The following is a 19102-nucleotide window of genomic DNA, read 5'->3' on the forward strand; positions in this document are numbered from 1 at the left end:
CATTGGTCTATAGACCCATGTTGCCCCCAAATTCCCAAAAAAACGTCGTTTAGGGCCTCAAAACGGCTCCGGAAGTTCAGGACCCGAAAAACTGCTAAAAATAGTAAGTTGTGCTACAATTAAGGAAACTGAAAAGACTGAAAGAGACAGTTGTGGGGGTCCAAATGGGTTGGTGGGTGGCCACCAACATCCACCTGGATCATTGTCCTCTCTGCCAAGAAGGTACTAACTCTCAGAAACTATATACAAACAGTGGAGAGGAAGTACTATGAGATGCAAGCAGATGTGGAGGAATACAAAGTTAAAATGGGAGTGCTGCAAGCAAAAGGCCTGCCCAACTTACTAAGTGGTGCAGGAAAACTGATCTCTCCAGATCAAATGGCCAACAGAATGGCAACCACTATTGAAAATCAGATTATTGCATCTGGCAGTTCATCTGAACAAGCAGGGCCTCCCACAGGACAGAGCTTATATGACAAACTTGAAGGCCTGTTCTTCATTGAGAATGAAGTGAATCATCTGTTTGAAACCCCTCCCAATATTTACAGACATACAGAGGCTGAGGAAACATTGATAAAGATGCGCAGACATCAAATGCCTAAGGAGGATTGGTGGCAATTTATGCTTCAGATTCTGCCACGGTAGCTTCGGCTGTTCGGTCACTGCCAGCTCCAGGTCACTACAAGACAAACAGCATGATAAAGTCAGCATTTAAAAACAGCTGAAATATGACTCGGCACATAGACAACGACGGCTAGCCCAAAAGGTAAAAAAATGCGCAAATTTTGACAGCGTACCCTCAGCCGACTCTAACTGCCACCAAGTCAACAGGCCCTGACCATTTTTTGACAGCTAAGGCAACAAAAGTTATTACAGCATTAACTTTCTTAGCTACTACACTCCAGCGGTTGGCATGCTATTAATGAAGCATTCACTCTCCATTCAGATATTTTCTTATGTAAACTTTGTATATATACTCCCCTTAGTAACGCATAAGGGGTTGGTAATTTTTCGCTCTGAGGCAAATGTATTGTACACTTTCAGAATTATCTAATACAGAGGGCTAGATCAGCTCAGTGATTTCCTGAAATATCTGATGTCTGGATGAAGCTACATGCGCTGATGCAGAATTCCTGTGATGTCTGATGAAATAACAAGTTTTTCTCAATCTCTGTTTCGTGTTTTCTTATGTTTACCAAATCATACTCATGTTTCAATAAACTAGTAGTAAAGAAAAAGAATAGTGCAGGATTTGTTTTATTACACCTTGTGCTCAATCTTTACTGCTATAAATGTTTGTCTTCAGGATTACTATGGACATGAATTCTTAATTTCTCATGTGTATATTAGTTCTATATGTATGAATGTTACCCGGAAATTCTTCATTGCTTCTAGGATAATATTCTCACTGTCTTTCTTTAGCAGTTCACTGCAAGATTCTTAATTGCCTTGCATAAACTGGATACACCCCACTCAATCACTATTATAAATGTTTTTCCTCAGACACTAATCTGGCTCTGCAGCATCACTACAGCAAATCACTCGGTACCTCAAAATAACTAAAGGACCACTGACTCCATAGCCCAATGGACTAGAACACTTTGGAGAATGCATAAGCACCTTGACTGAAATTATCATCCAACCAAAACCTTAAACAAACCTGAACTTATAGCTAGCCTAAAATCAGTACAAAGCAGAGATAAATATTAAAGAGAGAGCCCTCTCTGATCACAGTTTGGCTAGAAGCTGTAATCCAAAGATTGGTTAGTGGTTACCCCGGCCGTATTCCCTTGGGAGTCATAGGGAACAACCTGGGTGTTAACATAATTGGCGACTCCGCTGGGGAGTATTTAGGATTTTCCAATTACTATCTATCTCCCAAAGCTATAGATCAAGCCTGTATATCAGTCAGGAAGCCTTCAAAAACTGTTTCTGTGTTACATTAACAGCTTTAGGGACGAGCTGCTTCAGTCAATCTTCTTAGCTTTGAAACATATATAGCCATTCCAAAATCTTTATCCAGTCCTTGTAGATATAAAAACTTCCCATAAAATCCTAAAAACAGCTAGAAGCTGGCTCCCAAGAAAAATCCACGGCACACTAGGGCAAATCCTGACCCTAATCCACACATCATTGTTGATAATCCAAATACTATCCCTAGAAACATTAGGAGGCAACAAAGGCATGAGCAGCCTGCTGATTTAACCTCAGATTCAGATCATCCCAGTCTCATCTCTACTCCATGCAAGGTCCTTTTCCGGTCTACCCCTAGTTCCCCTAGTTCACCATCCACATCTCAAAGTCCTCCTCTCATATCTTCATCCACTGCACATATCCCCTTGACCAACACTCTAGGTTCACCGTTACCTATTACCCCTGTGGTACCCACTATTCCTATTATCCCAGCTGCCCCTGTTAACCCTATAAACCCTCCAAACATGGCTAACAGATATGCACCCTTGCAAATACCAGCTAACGCTGCAGCTCTACCCCAAGACTACCAAACCAAAATCTCATATTTTGACTCCACTGGCCCTTTGACAGCTGTTCAGCATGCCAAAAGGATGCAAGACCATTTTGAGACCTATGAAATAGATGATGACAGTGTGAGAATGAGGATGTTTGTTCAAAGCCTAACTGGGGATGTAAGAACTTGGTTTAGATCCCTGAATGCAAACTCCATCACAACTCCTGATGAGCTGTATCAAGCCTTTACTAACAGGTGGGAGAAAAAGAAAGATCCTCTGCACATACTTGGGGGATCAAGTATACTTGAAAGTTAAAGTATACTTGATCCCCCACATTGAGTTCCTTATGAGTTCATTTTAGTTCTTCATAATGTTTCTTACGATATTAGGTTGTTTTGAAAGTTCTGTTTGACTTGCTTAACTATTTCTTCCATTTCTTTTAACATGTCTGGACTAAATATCAGTCTTCCTTCAGAGTGATCCAAATTAATTGTACTTTTCATATTATTCTATACATTACTTGAAAAGGACTCATTTAAAGAGGCTTGATATCCATTGTTGTAGAAAAATTCAGTTAAATGAAAATAGTCCTCCCATTTAGTTTTCTTATCTTTCATATACATCCTTAACTTGTCCTCTAATATATGATTGGTCATTTCTATTTGACCATTAGTTTAAGGATGATATGATGCACTAAAATTTAACTTGGTTCCCATGTTCTCAAATAATCCTTTCCAAATCTTGGAAAATAAACTTTGCATCCTTGTCTGAAATCACAACCTTAGGTACCCCATGAAGCCTGAAAGTTTCTCTTATAAATATTTCTACAATATTTATGGCCTTAAAAGTAGATTTGAATGGAATGAAATATATTTCTTTACTAATCTTATCAACCAAAGCCATAATGGCATCATGTTGTTTCACCTTTTTTGGAAATCTGGTGTTGAAATCCATTGAAATGGTCTCTGATTTCTATTTTGGAATGGGAAGTGGTTGCAACAATCCAACATGGTGTTGACGAGATGCCTTAAATTGTTAGCATTCAAGACATTTTGCTACATATTCAACTATCTCATTTTTCATATTTGGCCAGTAAAAATCCTTTATTAACACAATGATCAACTTTTATAACCAAGATGACAAGCTGTTAGTCTTTTATGCAGCTCACCTGGGACAAATATTTTCAAATTTGTGTCATTACACCACACCAGAACCAATGAATTGAAACCATGCAACCCTTACTAAAAGAGTATGTCTCTTAGTAGCACTTGAAATCTGTGACAAGCATAAAATATGAACACTAGTAGCCATACAAATTGTTAGTGGGGGACAAAAGGCCGATAACCTGTGACAAAATTAGTTAGAAGAAAGGATTATAAGGTTATGTAGTTTATCAACTGAAGGAACCATGGAACCACCAGGGTGTCAGACAAGTCTCCTAAGTCAGAATCAAAGACAACATAACCTTCCACCCTCACCAACCAAGCATTGATATCATCCAAACAATACCTTATATTACAGAGAATTCATATGATATCATCCAAGGAAAGAAAATTTTTATAATTATCTACCTGTTTATCCCTTAAGACCATTCAAAACAAAGTGTCCAAATGATGATAGACCAAAAAGGAATGAAGAAAATATAGCCTTCATTTATTGTACCATCCTAAGAGTGGGAGTCACTCAATACCCTTATCACCAATTTCAAAATCAGAAATAAATAGGGATGTTCACCAAATTCCTGAGATTCTAATGACAAATTTCCTTTCTTAATTTTGGAGGCACTGTATCAAAATATGTAGCCACTAATTCCCAAGTGAGAAGTATTCAAGGTTTCAAGTGAGATGAACTAGACCCCCCTATACATTTGGGTTGTCATTGGAAGGGGGGCATGGTAGGTTGGAAAAATCGACCGTCTAGTATAAGAGTGAGACTAGATTGAAAGGCACTAAGATGGTGCCTAGTAATGGAATTGAATACAAAAAATAGGACCAAGTCGTCCCCCCAACACGCCAAAAACAATTTAAGGTCTGAAGATAAGTGAAAGTAACTTCTGACAACAACAAACAACAAGATAGAGGCAACCCTTACAACCAGAATGGGAAAAAAATACTAAAAGTGGACAATTACTGCCCCTAAACTGAAATTGGCCTATAAATAAGAACAAAAAGAGAGCTACAATGGATGAGATAACAGTGTGACACAGAATGAAAGCAGATCCAAATAGATAGCTTCAATACTAGCACACACCTAGTATTCCAAACTATCACATAACATGAATTTGCAAGGGAGCAGGTAACTAAAAATGCTCAATTGATGAGTCATCCAACAACTATATTTAAAAAACATAACCATAATACCAAATAGAAAATTTTATAGGGTACCAACACCCACAAACCAAGACTAGGCAGGGGAATAAGATACCCACAGAGTCTTAAACCAAGGGTGTTGAAGTAGAAAGAAACACCACCAGTTTAAAGATCGAACCTCTTTCAAAATTATGCAAGAAGATTACGAAGAACATTGACTGCAATACCATGCACCTTGATATGGGAACCCTTATCCTGATTGCAGGTTCGATAAATCTGCTGACATGGACGTGTGGACCCATCTGTTCATCTTTGTTTATACTAACAAACACTAATGTTGATTAAAAAATTATTTTCACTAGAAAATGGTGCAACTAGAAACTCTCTTAACACAGAAAGAGCTAACCAGCCATCTATAGAGTATTAAATGCCGAAATATATGCACGCGACTTAGCCCGATAACACGGGATCGCCCAAATATTATTTAATGCCGAAATTGCCCGCTCCTGTATTATCGCGTTAAGTCGCGTGCATATATTTCGGCATTTAATACTCTATAGATGGCTAGTTAGCTCTTTCCCTCTTAACACCCCCTCCTTCCCTTAAAGTGTCTTACAGTTGTATTGTTCTTCTGCCTTAATCGAGGAGCTCGAGGCATAAAGACATGCACGTGCCTTCACGTGGAGAGATTGAGGTGGTTGTTTTTTTCACTTTATAATTTCTTTTTACGCACTCCCTTGAGCTGCACAGCTCTGAATTATGATTAAAAAAAACAAAAAAAAAACTAAGCTATTTTATTTTCTTGGTTTATAACATAATTCTTATATATATGTAATTTAATTTTTATTTAAAAAAAAAATATCAATAATAATAGTATTTAAAAAAATATTTTATTTTCATTGTTTATACGAGATTTTATATACATATAATTTATTTTTTATTCAAAAAATATTAATAATAATATTAAAAAACATTAATAATAATTTTTTTATAAATATATATAAAATATTATTAAATAATTTATAAATATCTAAATATAATTAATGTGAAAAAATATTAAACAATTTTTATTTGATTTATTATTATTTTAAGTTTTTATTTTTCTCCTTTTTATTACTATAAATATATGTATAAAATATAGTTTATTATATACTTCAAAAAATAGTTATTAAAATTAGACATTTCATAATTATATGAACTTTTAATTTTTCATGTGGGAATATTATTTAGGACTAATTTTTTTTTTTTTGTAAGGTTAGGCATTCTTTATTCCAGATGACAAAACAAAATTATAGTGTACTAAAGTTTAGGTGGCGGGTCTGCCCGCAGGAAACTAGACCGCCACCTTTCGGCCTTGAAACCTGACCAAAATTTGAAAATGTTTTGCTCCTTTTTTCTGTCATAACCATGTTTTTGTCTATTACTAACTAAGCTAACGACAGGAGCATGACTTAACAACCAGACACAGTTCTGTTTTATCAACATTTTGCTCCCTTTTTCTGTCATAACCATGTTTTTGTCTACTACTAACTAAGCTAATGACAAGAGCATGACTTAACAACCAGACACAGTTCTATTTTATCAACATTCAAAACAAAAGAAAAGACTCAGCTCAGCTAATCCTCGTCCGACGAGTTGACCGGGGCAGGCGTTGAGGCGCTGGTACCAGGCTTCAGCTGCTTCTGCTCCATGGCCCATTTTAGGTCCAGCAACATTTGTTCCATGTTCTTCAGCAACAGATGGTTTCTTGCGGCCTGGACTTGGACGGCCGCGATCTCTTTCAGGAGAGTATTCTTGATATTATCCGCTTCTTTCACCAGCTGGCTTTTGAGATGCTCCTCCGCCTGCTTGCGTTCCTCGTCCTCCTCTTCACGGATGGCCTGATTCACCTCCATAGCCTGGCCAACCACATGTTTCATGATCCAGTAATGCTGAAGCGTTTTATTGAACAGGGAGTTTCTTCCTCTTGTGGTTCCTGGGTCCGGGATCAGATCCTCCCAGTCTTCGCGGGGGATTTCTTTGTTATCACTGATATCCTACAGCTCTCACTCCCACCCATTGATTTGGGTGCGGATCTCCAGAGGAATCCTGGCCATGTACGCATTTATCGTGTGCATGGTCTTTTCAGAGTCAGGCTTCCTGCCCCTTTTGCTCGGATGGCGACTGGTGCCTTCTTCCCGGTTCTTTGCAGAATTAGCCTTCCTCGGTGCCATCTTGCCATGGACCTGGGACTTTGAAATTGTATGAGATTTTCTACCTATCACAACAGAAAACCACAAGTCAGTGCTATTGAGATGAAACGCTATCATAATCCACTCACTGACCATCCCGGCTTCAGCATGGCTGGTAGTCTTCACCCTTAAAACAACACTCCCAGCAAAGCGGCTTAGGACCCACCTCCCTCTATCATTATCCCAAGAAAATCCACGCCAGACAACGTGGCAAAGCATAGCAAACCAAGCCATCTGGTGATGATAGCTTCCGTGTTGAGAGCCATGGAAGAAATCCAGGGAACAGATATGGCCAGGGCTGCGGTACCCAGCTTGGAGCACGACAAGACCCAACAAAGCCCCCCTCGCCTCCCATCTCTCCGAATAGGAACCAGAACTATCGCCATGCAAGGCCTCCCCTACTCTGGAGGGAAAGAGGAGATTTGACTGAGTGCCGAGAAGGCCACTATCAGTTCTACTATTGATATTCTGCTCACTGAGGCGGAACATTTCTGGTCGAACAAGGATAACGTAATTGCTAGCTAACATAACACCTGGAGGGCAGGGATGATAGAAAACATACCACCTTTTCTTGCCGGATCTGGGGAAGGGGCCTGGTTGCAGGATCGCACTGTCACCTTTCCGCCTTTTTTCATGGTTCTTACCAAACTGTATGAGCATTCCCTCTGCCTTCTCAGGCATATGGTTGTTATCTACCCACTGTCCTACCAACCGGGCCTCCACTTGGCCATTTAATTTTCTGACTAACCGCCTAGTATCCCTATCTCGGGATGGGGCGTGACTTGACTGACCTGCCGTAACCTTTCTGTACTCCTTGTGCCACCTATCATCCTCCCTCTGTCAATTATCCCGAGTTCCCAAGCTAACTATTTAGGACTAAATTTTACAAAGAAGATATTTCCACATTTATTTCTTTACAAATGTGTCTATTGTCTATGTGATGTCATCATTGTTTCTTTTTTGTCTTTCTCAAGTTTAAAAGGGGAAAATCCAATATTTTATTTTTCAACATTCCAAAAATGAAAATCTTATGGTTGTCAATTTTTATGTTTAAAAGACTATTCATTTTCTTTTTCTCTAGAATATTTATAACGTTAAGATATATTTCCTATAAGTGGTGACCTATTTAATGATAATTATTGTGTTAATTATTAAAATTAGTTTTTCATGATCCAAGTATTAAATTAATTTAAAATTTTCATGTTTCAACTTCATTTAGTTTGGAAGACTTTTACAAAAGTCAATATTGATACAATTGTTTTCATACATGAACAATTCATAATGAATCATTTACATCATATTTTACAAAGTTTTCCAAACTATTTCTAATGTCATTAAACATTGAGGGAATCAAAAGAAAGAGTTGTATTAGAGATCTTGAATCAAACTAGCATTTTGGATACAATCCTCAAATATTTTATGGTAATCATCATGAATAAAAAATTCTACAAGAATAAATAATTTATAGCACAAAAGGATCTCTTTTTCTTAGACGAAAAAACAAAACTTCCATTCAATAAAGAGAAAGTTTTACATATTCACGATTCTTTACAAGATATATTGCAGACAAGAGTAAGTATGTTCCACCAATATTTGTCTCATGACATAATCTATTGTAGTGTCAAATCATCAATCCAAAGAGAGTAAACATGCATCCCCCGACAATAGAAAAAAACGAAATCATAAACAAGGGAAACCAACAAAAAGGCATTTAGTTCAATGCAAAAATGGAAACAAAAAAACCAAAGACAGGGGAGGGAACTAGATCCCAAAAAAACCCCTGTCATTGCTCTGACCATAAGAAAATAGTTCAAATAACATGAACCTAGGGAAAAGGGAGAGGTCAAGAGTGGAAAGAGAATATGCCTCCAAATTTTGTTCCTGGTAGACATGACTAAAGTAGATTTCTGGGATGAGAGGAAGGATATTCCTAATCTGCAACAACCAGTTGCAGAGATTAGGGACATTAAGAGACGAGCTTCCTTTCACCTAGTTAGTCATTGATAATGAGTTTCCAATGATTAATATTTTGTCAATGCTAAGCCATTAAGCACATTGCAGGGTGCCCCAAAGAGCTAATAGCTCAGCCCTACAGTTGTGTCCTCTACCGCCATACCAAGATAAATGGAAGTGAACATCTGGGTTGAAATGAAGAACAACCCCACATCCATAGTCACCACCAGAGGAAGCACCATCAAAGAAACATATTGGATAAATTACCTCCACATCATAATAAGAGATAGGTTGATAAGGGATTAGTAGTTGCCAAGGGACAACCTCTTAGAAGAATGCCACTATACCTATAGCAGCTTCTTTGATGTCCATAGCATTTCCTTTAAAAATAAGGGTATTATGGGCCCTCTAGATGCCCCATAAAACATAGAGAGGGAAAATATTGTAGGCCTTCATTCTGTAGTTCCAAAGGATTATGAAATCATGGATGGAGGCTACATTACTAATAGAATGGATTCCAAAAAGAATTGATAGATCTACCCATATTTTAAAGGCAAAAGGATAGCACAACAACAGATGTGGGCCATTCTCTAAATCCAACCTACAAAGAGGGCACCATCGAGGGTTCAAAAGACTATCTTGAGAAGATTTTCCTAGATCAGGACTCTATTATGGATGGTGAGCCAAGAGAAGCATTTCAACTTCAAGGGAGCATCCCATTTCCAAATGAGAAAGGTGAATTCTTTGAATGGTAGGGGAAGAGAGGTTGAAGTGATGTGGTCATAGGCCTCCTTGACAAGGATTTTGTCATTGACCATTCCCCCCCCCCCCTCCCCCCACACTAGCTTATCCAAACACAGTGATAAGTGGATACTGACCATGCATAAACTACTGCAGTAGTGTTCCCACTCAACTTTGATGTCCTCCTATAAACCAATCTTCCATGCATGTGGCCAATTCTGAGCAACACATACATGTCTATATCTCTTCCATGGGCCAACAAGGGTGTTCATACCAAAATAGGAGAGAGAGTCAATTATCTGTATCAGAAGAGAGTGGCATCCACTGAAATCCTTGATGGCATCCAAACCAATGTGGATCATTTTTCCATTTCCAACCACCCATCAAAGGTTACCGCTTAGCCATTGAATGACAACCTTAATACTACCCTAAATCTTGGAATGTCAATGGGATGAAGGTGCCTGATCAACAATCCATTCCTCGAGTCTGCATTGAAGAGAGTATTTGTCTTTCATTATGCTCTATCAGATCCCTTTCTCGCAAAATAACCTCCATAATGTTTTTTCCAAATGGGCCAGGTTAAAGACTCGTGTGTCAATAATGCCCTATCCTCGACATACAATTGACCTAGAAATGGACTTTAACCCAATTAGACAGATCTTCTCTGCTGCATCAAAAACTAGATCAAACAAACTTAGCCACCATTGTGTCTATCTTGTTAATGACAGATTGGGGAAGATGAAAGAGATACATCTAGTATATCGAGATGCTAGTTAAGACAACCTTTATCATAATGAATCTGCCACCCAATGTCAGCCATCTTTGGTCTCAACATGATAGTTTTCTTTTTCTTTTTCTTTTTTTTTAATTTAGAAAGAAATCATTCCCAATCATTCAATAAGTACTTTCTGGGCTTTAGAAAACATCTCGGGTATTTAAAACCATTTATCATAGAGAGGATCTTTATTCCAAATAGGGACAATATTTAAAGTACTTCTGGATCATCCACCAACACATCTATCAATTTAGTTTTGTCTTTGTTTATGTAAAGCCCGAAATATTTACCGAAATCCATGAAGATCCTATGAAAAATGAAACACACAGAGAGTTTTGTTTCACCAGCACACAATACATCATAAACAAGCATTAGATGAGATATTTTTCATCCTCTGGAGAGTTTGCATCTAGATATCAATGTTTTCTCAAACTTGACCTTGACTCCCCTATTGCAGGCATCCATGATCATAATGAAAAGATGCGGAGATAGTGAACATCCTTGGCAGAGCCCCCTATAAATTTTGAAGAAATTAGTTGCCACTCCTTTTATGAGAAAAAACATAAACGTTGATGTTAAGAAATACATTATCCACTTCACGTGCCTGTGCAAAAACCAATTTTATACAGGATCATTGAGAGAAACTCCCAATCCACACAGTCATACACCCTGTGGAGGTCAACTTTCATGTTCCTTTTTAACTTCTCTTTGATGGGAGAGTTTACAAAAAAATCAACATAATAGATATTGGTACATAAGTCAAACTTCTCAGTTTAGTTGTTTCACTTGAAGTAATCTTTAACAAGCTTTTTATATCCTGCATTACCAACCATAGAATTATTAAATTCTCTAGCATTTCTTTGTAAGTTTAGATGAAACATGTTTTAAATAAATCATTTGATTTTAACCTTCACGTTTGAGATATATATTTCTCACCTTCACATGTTTGTATTTCTTTCATTGTTTCAAGTAGAAGCTCTATCAATCTCATCAACAAATGTGTTTTCCCTTCTAGAACCCTATGTTAGGGAGAAAACTGTGCAAAGCTAGATTATGTATATGAGTTCTTATGAGTGACCATCCTCTACAAAAAATCCCTTTCATACCCCAATGTATGTCCAAATCCATCTTGGATTTGTTGGAAAGATGGACCAATTAGATGGTCCAACCTTAAAGTGGTTAAGGTCAATGTTGTTTTGAACTCATTTGTGATGTCTTCCATGTTTTTCTCTAAGATTGGATATGTTTATTTGTTGGGATATAGGTTTTATTGACGAATAATTCGTTTGTTTTGAATAACAACTAGCGAACTCTCGATTAAAAGTAGAGGAATCAAATAAGTATTAAAGCAGTTGAACGAAGGTGGGAGTTGGAGTATCTCACTTTTTCTCACTCAATTGCACCATCTAACATGTCTACATCATCCGTTTGTTGGACCTTGAGCTACTTAGCTCCAACAATGTTTGAGCTATGGGTATTGGTTCCACCATAAGGGGCAAGGACTATGCAAGCAGCTGAATGAAAAAGAGACAGGAGGAGACTGGTAGTTTGACCGACTTAGCGGTATACTTTCTACACTACACTCCCAGGGTAGGCAATAGTAGGCGGGACCGAGAAAGTAAATAAGAAATCCCCGCGGATGCTCAGAGGGAGGGAAAATTTGGCAACTCTTTCACGGCACGCTGTGCGCTTAAGTGTGAAAGGACAGTGCAAGTTGTGTCATGCCGAAACCTAAATGTGGAGAAGAAAGATGATTACTTTTAGTTCTCCTAAAGGATTGAGCACTTCTTTTTAAATGCAACAATAGTTTTGAGAAATAATTTATGTTTCATTCAATGGAATTATTATTGTGTTTTTGATTAAAGTAAAAAGAAAAGAAAATATTAATGTTAAAGAAATATTATCATGACATTATGTATTTATGATTTTCTAGATCATTGTAAAATGTAAATTATACTAAAAGTATATTTTCCAAGGATGTAAGATTTCAGTTACTCATTTTTTTTTGACATATAGAGAATGAGATATGGATTTTTTAAGATCAAAGAAATTTTGATTGAAAAATTACTTGTAGAGTGTTAAAAAAAATTAGGATTTCAAATTTATTTCAAGTAATTTTTATTTAATATATTTTTCTTTAAAGGAAATTATTATAGTTTGAATTTTTTGTTAAAATTCACATTTTTTCTATGTGCAATTGTGAACTAACAAATGACATGATTGGTTCAAAATTTAACAAAATTGTAATCAAGTTAAATAGGGGTTAGTAGAATCATTGAGTATTCTAGCCAATAATATTTTTAAGAGAAAATGGACTCTAACTAAAACAACAAGGCTTTGGATTAGTATTTCAAGATATTGAAAGCCCAACTTAACAAACACTAAGCCTATTGTTGAGAACATAAATGTACCATGGAATATTTAGGATATAGGGTTGCTAAGAAAAGAGATACTTATATAAATATAATACTCAATGCAAGAAGAAACACATAAATGTTGGAAACTATGTTAGAAGACGTGGAAGAAAAATGTCATCTGTTAATGATATTACAAAATTAGGGGAGAGGCATTTCGAGAATAAATATTTGGTAAATTATCTGCAATTATTAGGAATATGAAAGGAAACTCAATTTAATAAATAAGTATAGAATTAGACTTTGTCTACATTATTTTGTGTGGCATTTCACAATGATATGGGAAATCCCACTCATGATATGAGTTTGTATAGATTAAATGTTAAACTGAATTGTTATTAAGCAAATGAGAACCTTAAATAACTTTACAAGAGCAAAGCTACCTCCAAACATTAGGGAGAGAAAGAATCTATCGATGTAACAAATTAAGGTTTAATTTATAATATGACATCAAAACTCATAATGACTATTTTTTTTGTAATGACTAAGTAGTCTATAATGCCTACATATCTTATGTAGATTATACTTATGATATAGATGTGTGCAATTTTTTTGTCAATACTTCATAAAATTTAATTATTAATAAATATTATCTATTTATAATATATTTCATTAATTAGGTATTATGATTAGATTTATTCATAAATTTAGGTATTTTAATATAAGATTGCAATGATGATGTACTAATTCTTATCCAAAATAAAATATCTTCTAAACATTATAATACTTCCTCCATTTACTAATTTTTGTAAACTATTATAATGGATAAAACCAAACTAAGTTAACATTCTAATCAAAATGTTTCTAGTCAAATAAAGATTATTCACAATTTTTTTAAATAAAATATTCTAACTTAATTTAACACTGGATAGAAATGCAATCCTAGTGTACATAAACTCATCAATTATAGCACTCATTTTCAATTATAATTTTCCCATTTAACATTCAACTTATAATATGATAATATATTATATGTGTTCGATAATAAATAATTTATTATTAATTATCATATATATGTTTAATTATAATGTATACTCTATATAAACATAACTCAATGTTGCTACAACCACAATCGTGTTAAAGAAAAAAATTATAAAGCTTTAAGGACTAGCTAGTTCAGAATTTTCTTTAAAATCCAATACATTAAACCAGTAAGTTATCCTATTCCATTGCCAAAGATGATATTATGGTATTCCCACCTTGTCACTATTGTGATATTTCCACAGCCGAAGATAATCAAGCTCTTATAGTATCCTGGGAAATGTTAATTAAATTGAAGTTACCGACACTTAAAGAAAATATGTTCTTAAATATCTTTACTTTTAACAAATCCTTTGATGACATATAAATTGCTAAATTTGGAATTTAAATAATACTAATATACTTATAATTTAATATAAATAAATAAAAATAATTGATATTATCAAATACCATGATAAAAAAATTACACCTATGATGAAATTTAAACATATATTCCCTTACTTTTATTGAAATCAAAATCCAAAAATGATGCCCAAACAAATTAATTCATATAACAGAACAATCAAAATAACTTTAATATAATATAATTATTAGAAGTTTGCATTTAGATTCAAGGGCTACCAGATTCAAACAAGCTATATTGGGATAAGATAATTCTCTCATGCCATATTTAGAGTTATAAGAGAATCTCCAAACTAGGATGTCTACTCTAATTTTGGATTACAGGGGATGGATATTGTATGGAATATTAACTTCGGCCTCCAAATCAATCTAACCATAGAGAAAAATAATTAATCAACTAACAAAATTGCAGAGTAGGGTGTTAGAACACTCAATCTTCCATTGCTTTATTCTCTCCCATGTTGGCAATGCAAAGAAATTAAAACACTAAGAAAATTAATGAAGTTAAACTACTAAGTAAATTAATGATATCTTTGTGCACATAATACACTTAAAACAAAGAGTTGCAACAAGGAAAGAAAATACAAATGCAAGGAAAAACATCATGTTTACAAAAAAAGAACATGATAGATGTTGGTACATAAGTCAAACTTCTTAGTTTAGTTGTTCCAATTCTATTTTAAAAAACTTTTTAGATCTAACATTACCAACCATAGATAGAATAACTTCTTTCGCATTTCTTTGCGAGTTTAGATTATAAATTGTTTAAATTAAAACATTTGAAAATAACCTTCACATTTGAGATATGTAATTATCACCTTCATATGTTTGTATTTATTTCATTGTCTTATGTAGCAACTTTATCGATCTCATTAGAAAATGATTTTTTTCCTTCTAGCAACTTGTGTTGGGGGAGGAAATTATGCAGAGCTAGATGATGTATATGAGAACTTACGAGTGACCATCCTCTCCAAGAAATATCTTTCATGCCCAAGTGTATATCCAAATCCATCTTGCACTTGTTGGAAAGATGGAGTTTCTGGATGGTACAACCCAAAGTGTTTGATGTCAATGTTGTTGAATTCACTTGCAACATCTCCCATGTGTTTTTCTAAGAAGTGGAGATGTGACTCATCACCAGGTAACCACATAAGTCACTAAAAAATATTTCGAATATTTTGTGAGATCTTTTGTTGTTTGTGACTTGGATCAACATTGGTGGAAGAATCCATGGAATACTTAACATTATCATGTACCTACAAAGAAAAAAACAAATAGTCATAACAACAATAAAAGAGTGATAAAAAAGATAATTAAGATTATCATTTACCTACAAAGCAAAAAAACAAATAGTCATAAAAATATTAAAAGAGTGATAAAAAACATAAAATTAGCTAAGTTATGAGATTATTACCATGACATCAGCATAAGAATACATGGAATAATTAACATTATCATTTACCTACAAAGCAAAAAAACAAATACTCAGTACAATATTAAAAGAGTGATAACAAATATAAAATTTACTGAGTTATGAAATTATTACCATGACATCAACATCCAAGCTATCCACACTTTCAAAGTCATCATTTTCAGGTATCTGTGAACAAAACATTGTATTGTATTATATCATAATTACTATTATTTATTATTATTGATATACATATTTAATTAGCAATACTCAAATCACTTGGTTTTGGCTTGTTCTTGCTTTCTAGCGGTTCTTGTGCCAACCTTATTTTTTCCCTCATAATGCTAATTTTGATGACATGTTTGCAAAGATATCCATTTTTTTCCCAATCACAAAGACACATAGAAAAACTTGAACTTAATGGCATACCATATATGATTTATCGATATCATATTGGCTTTGCACCCATGCCATTGAAGAATCTAAGTGGTGTAATGTCACATTACAATCTGGAATAGATTGTGCCCTTAGCCATGAATCAACTTCTGTTTTCTCCACCTTATAGTTTCTATGGAAACCATTTCCTTTGCACATTGACGCCACCAATAAAAAATGTGGACCACTAAACAGAACTGATGCACCAACCAATCCACTCGACAATGTGAAGTTGCTCGTATTGAATTCAAAAGAACGTGTTTCAAATGTGAATGGTAGGACTCAATAGCCCCATTTGTTTCTTATCTGACATGCTTTAAGTGACGACAACATTTTTCCCACATTTCTGATTAACACAAAAGAAAGTATGTCAATAGTCAATACAAATATACCAAAAATATGAAATTGAAAGCTACATAAATCAACCTATTATGTCCAACCATTCTTGAAAGTACTCAACAATGGTGGCTTCCTCTTGGAATTTATTTAGAAATTTGTTGGTTTCCTCAAATGCAGAATTTACATTTTTCTGACTATGCATAATGTCACCTAGACGCTTAAACATGGCACGTCTTGTAGTATCATCTTTCACTTTCATTACAAGATTTTTTAACCATGCCCTTCTAACATGCCAAATACATAAGTAGACTTCATATTGAAATATCACCCTATTGCACATAAATGTCATACAACATTAAATATATATATTTATATAGTGTCTACAATTATGTATATAACGTTGCATTTTGAGAAATGAAGAAAAAACACATTCATATCTCTATACTTGATTGCACCAATCTCAACAGTTGCATCATCTACCATGAATGCATTTATATTCCACTCCAACATACCCATGCGAAATTTAAGAAGTGGCATCTCCATATACTCGTGATATCAGAGGTCATATATCTTGACATGAGAACCCATGCAACTGGAACACCATTATGTTGGGAATAAAATTCAAATAATGTATAAAGTTGAAACTGCATAAAAATAAATAAAAAAATAGTTATATCCTTGGATGATCTTAAATGGATCATATTAGTAATCCTATGCTAATTCCCCATTCAGAATATAAAAATATGTGCTTGAGGTTTGTACTCCAAAATAGCAAGTAAAAACATGAATTTTATGTGTTTACTTAAGTTAGTTTCATGAAGATAACTTAAAACATGAAAAAAAAAAACACTAAATGGAAACATGCATCAAACAGTAATACACCAGCCATTTTTAAAGGAGTTCACCCCTCCTGGGCTACATCTCCTTGGATCAGCTCTAAAGGTATGACCTCTTCTCATTATGTTCAAAATTGATAAAAAGAGTGGCTAGTTTCCCCTTCAAGGAAACATTCTTTTGCAAAGAAATCTCTCTCTAAACACATGACAACCTATAGTTAGTCATGAAAAAATCAACAAGCTAAGGGATCTCAAATCAACACCCCATACTCCAACTTCCAAGAGCATAAACAATACTACAATCAACTTGAAGTACTTAAACAAGTCTTTTTCTCCATACACATATAAAGCAAAGAAGAAATAAAATTACAGCAATGTTGTAATGGATGTTGCAGAAAGCACATGGAGGTTGGAAGACCCCTACAAGGTCATCTCCACCTTCATACTCCTCCATAAACTGAATCAACACTCTGGTTGATGAGATCACCCATAGGCTTCACTTTGCAAAACGCCTATCCAGAAGTGCTCCTTTGATGCTGAAACCTATTCCAATGAGTTTAGAATGTCCAAAAATGGCTATCTAACCTCTTTTTTCATCCCATTTTGTTGAAAATTGCCTTCATTATGACCTATGTCAGTCTTTCCAGAATTTTCTCCTCCAAATCTGGCTTACTTCCAGTTAAATTCATTATCTGCAGTTAAAACTGGTAGTTCCACCAATATCGGTGGTCCTGCCATCTTTGAAGCCTATCTCATAGTTAAGGGCTGATTGGTCATATGTGGAGTGGCTTGTCCAGCAGTAAAGGCGACGGTTTCGCAGCTCTGTTGCAACTCGCAATCGGCGGAAAAACACGTGGTCAAGGTCTGTGAACAAAAACGGGTGATGTGCGATGCAATATCGGCAGACCTGATGAACAATTAAACAAAACCTATATTCGCATCACATCCAGGACTTATCGCTCATCGCAATCGGAAGATAATCTCAAGACCTGGAAACAATAGGCACTCTGTGATACACGGACCCGTCGGGATTATAAAACACAACATATAGAATATCGCATCTAGGGAAATTATTGTAATCGCAATCGATGGCGATTGGGGTGTTACTTTTGCGATCTGTGTTTGTGATTTTATCGCATTGCAACCAGGCTTCACTGGGGGCCAATTCTAGTTCCTCCTCTGACCTGCAATATGCGATATCACAATCACAGTCGGGATCCTGCCGGGAGCCGATTTTTAACACTTCCCTTTGTGCAATTATCGCATCGCCATTTTCTTAGGGCTGATTCTCCTTAAGAATTTCCTATGTTTTTCTCCGATATGCGATATCCAGGACCCAATGGAAATCCCCCACTTGGCGCTTCCCCATTTGCTGGAACCTTTGCCATGTCATCCAATCTTGCCACCTGGACAAGTCAAACCTGAACTTTCACTTGCTCTAACTTTTTCATACGTACTTGGACTTGACTTCTGTTCACACCATTGGATTCAGAATGATGAGGTCTTCAATATGAAGCCAATCTTATCAAGATTCTGACACTTTTAATTTTCGGCAAATGTTGAGCTCGTGATCACTCTTGCCCACTGAAAAACCTTTGGTCTCCAAAAGTTTACTTTCAATTGCTCAGCATTTGAAGGTACATTTCCTTCAGTTTTCCAAACTTGATCCACTCGATGTTTCAAGTGCCCCGACTTGTACTTGTCTTGGTGTTTTCTTAAGCTAAACTTAAAATATAATCTGACCAAAGATTTCAAGTTCGATGTTCTTCTCGGTTTGTCCATGTCACTATGTCCATCCAAAACAACA

Source organism: Pinus tabuliformis, chromosome 2_1, assembly GCF_031772625.1.
Source record: "Pinus tabuliformis cultivar Carrire ecotype Pingquan chromosome 2_1, CPIR1, whole genome shotgun sequence".
NCBI classification, from domain to species: domain Eukaryota; kingdom Viridiplantae; phylum Streptophyta; class Pinopsida; order Pinales; family Pinaceae; genus Pinus; species Pinus tabuliformis.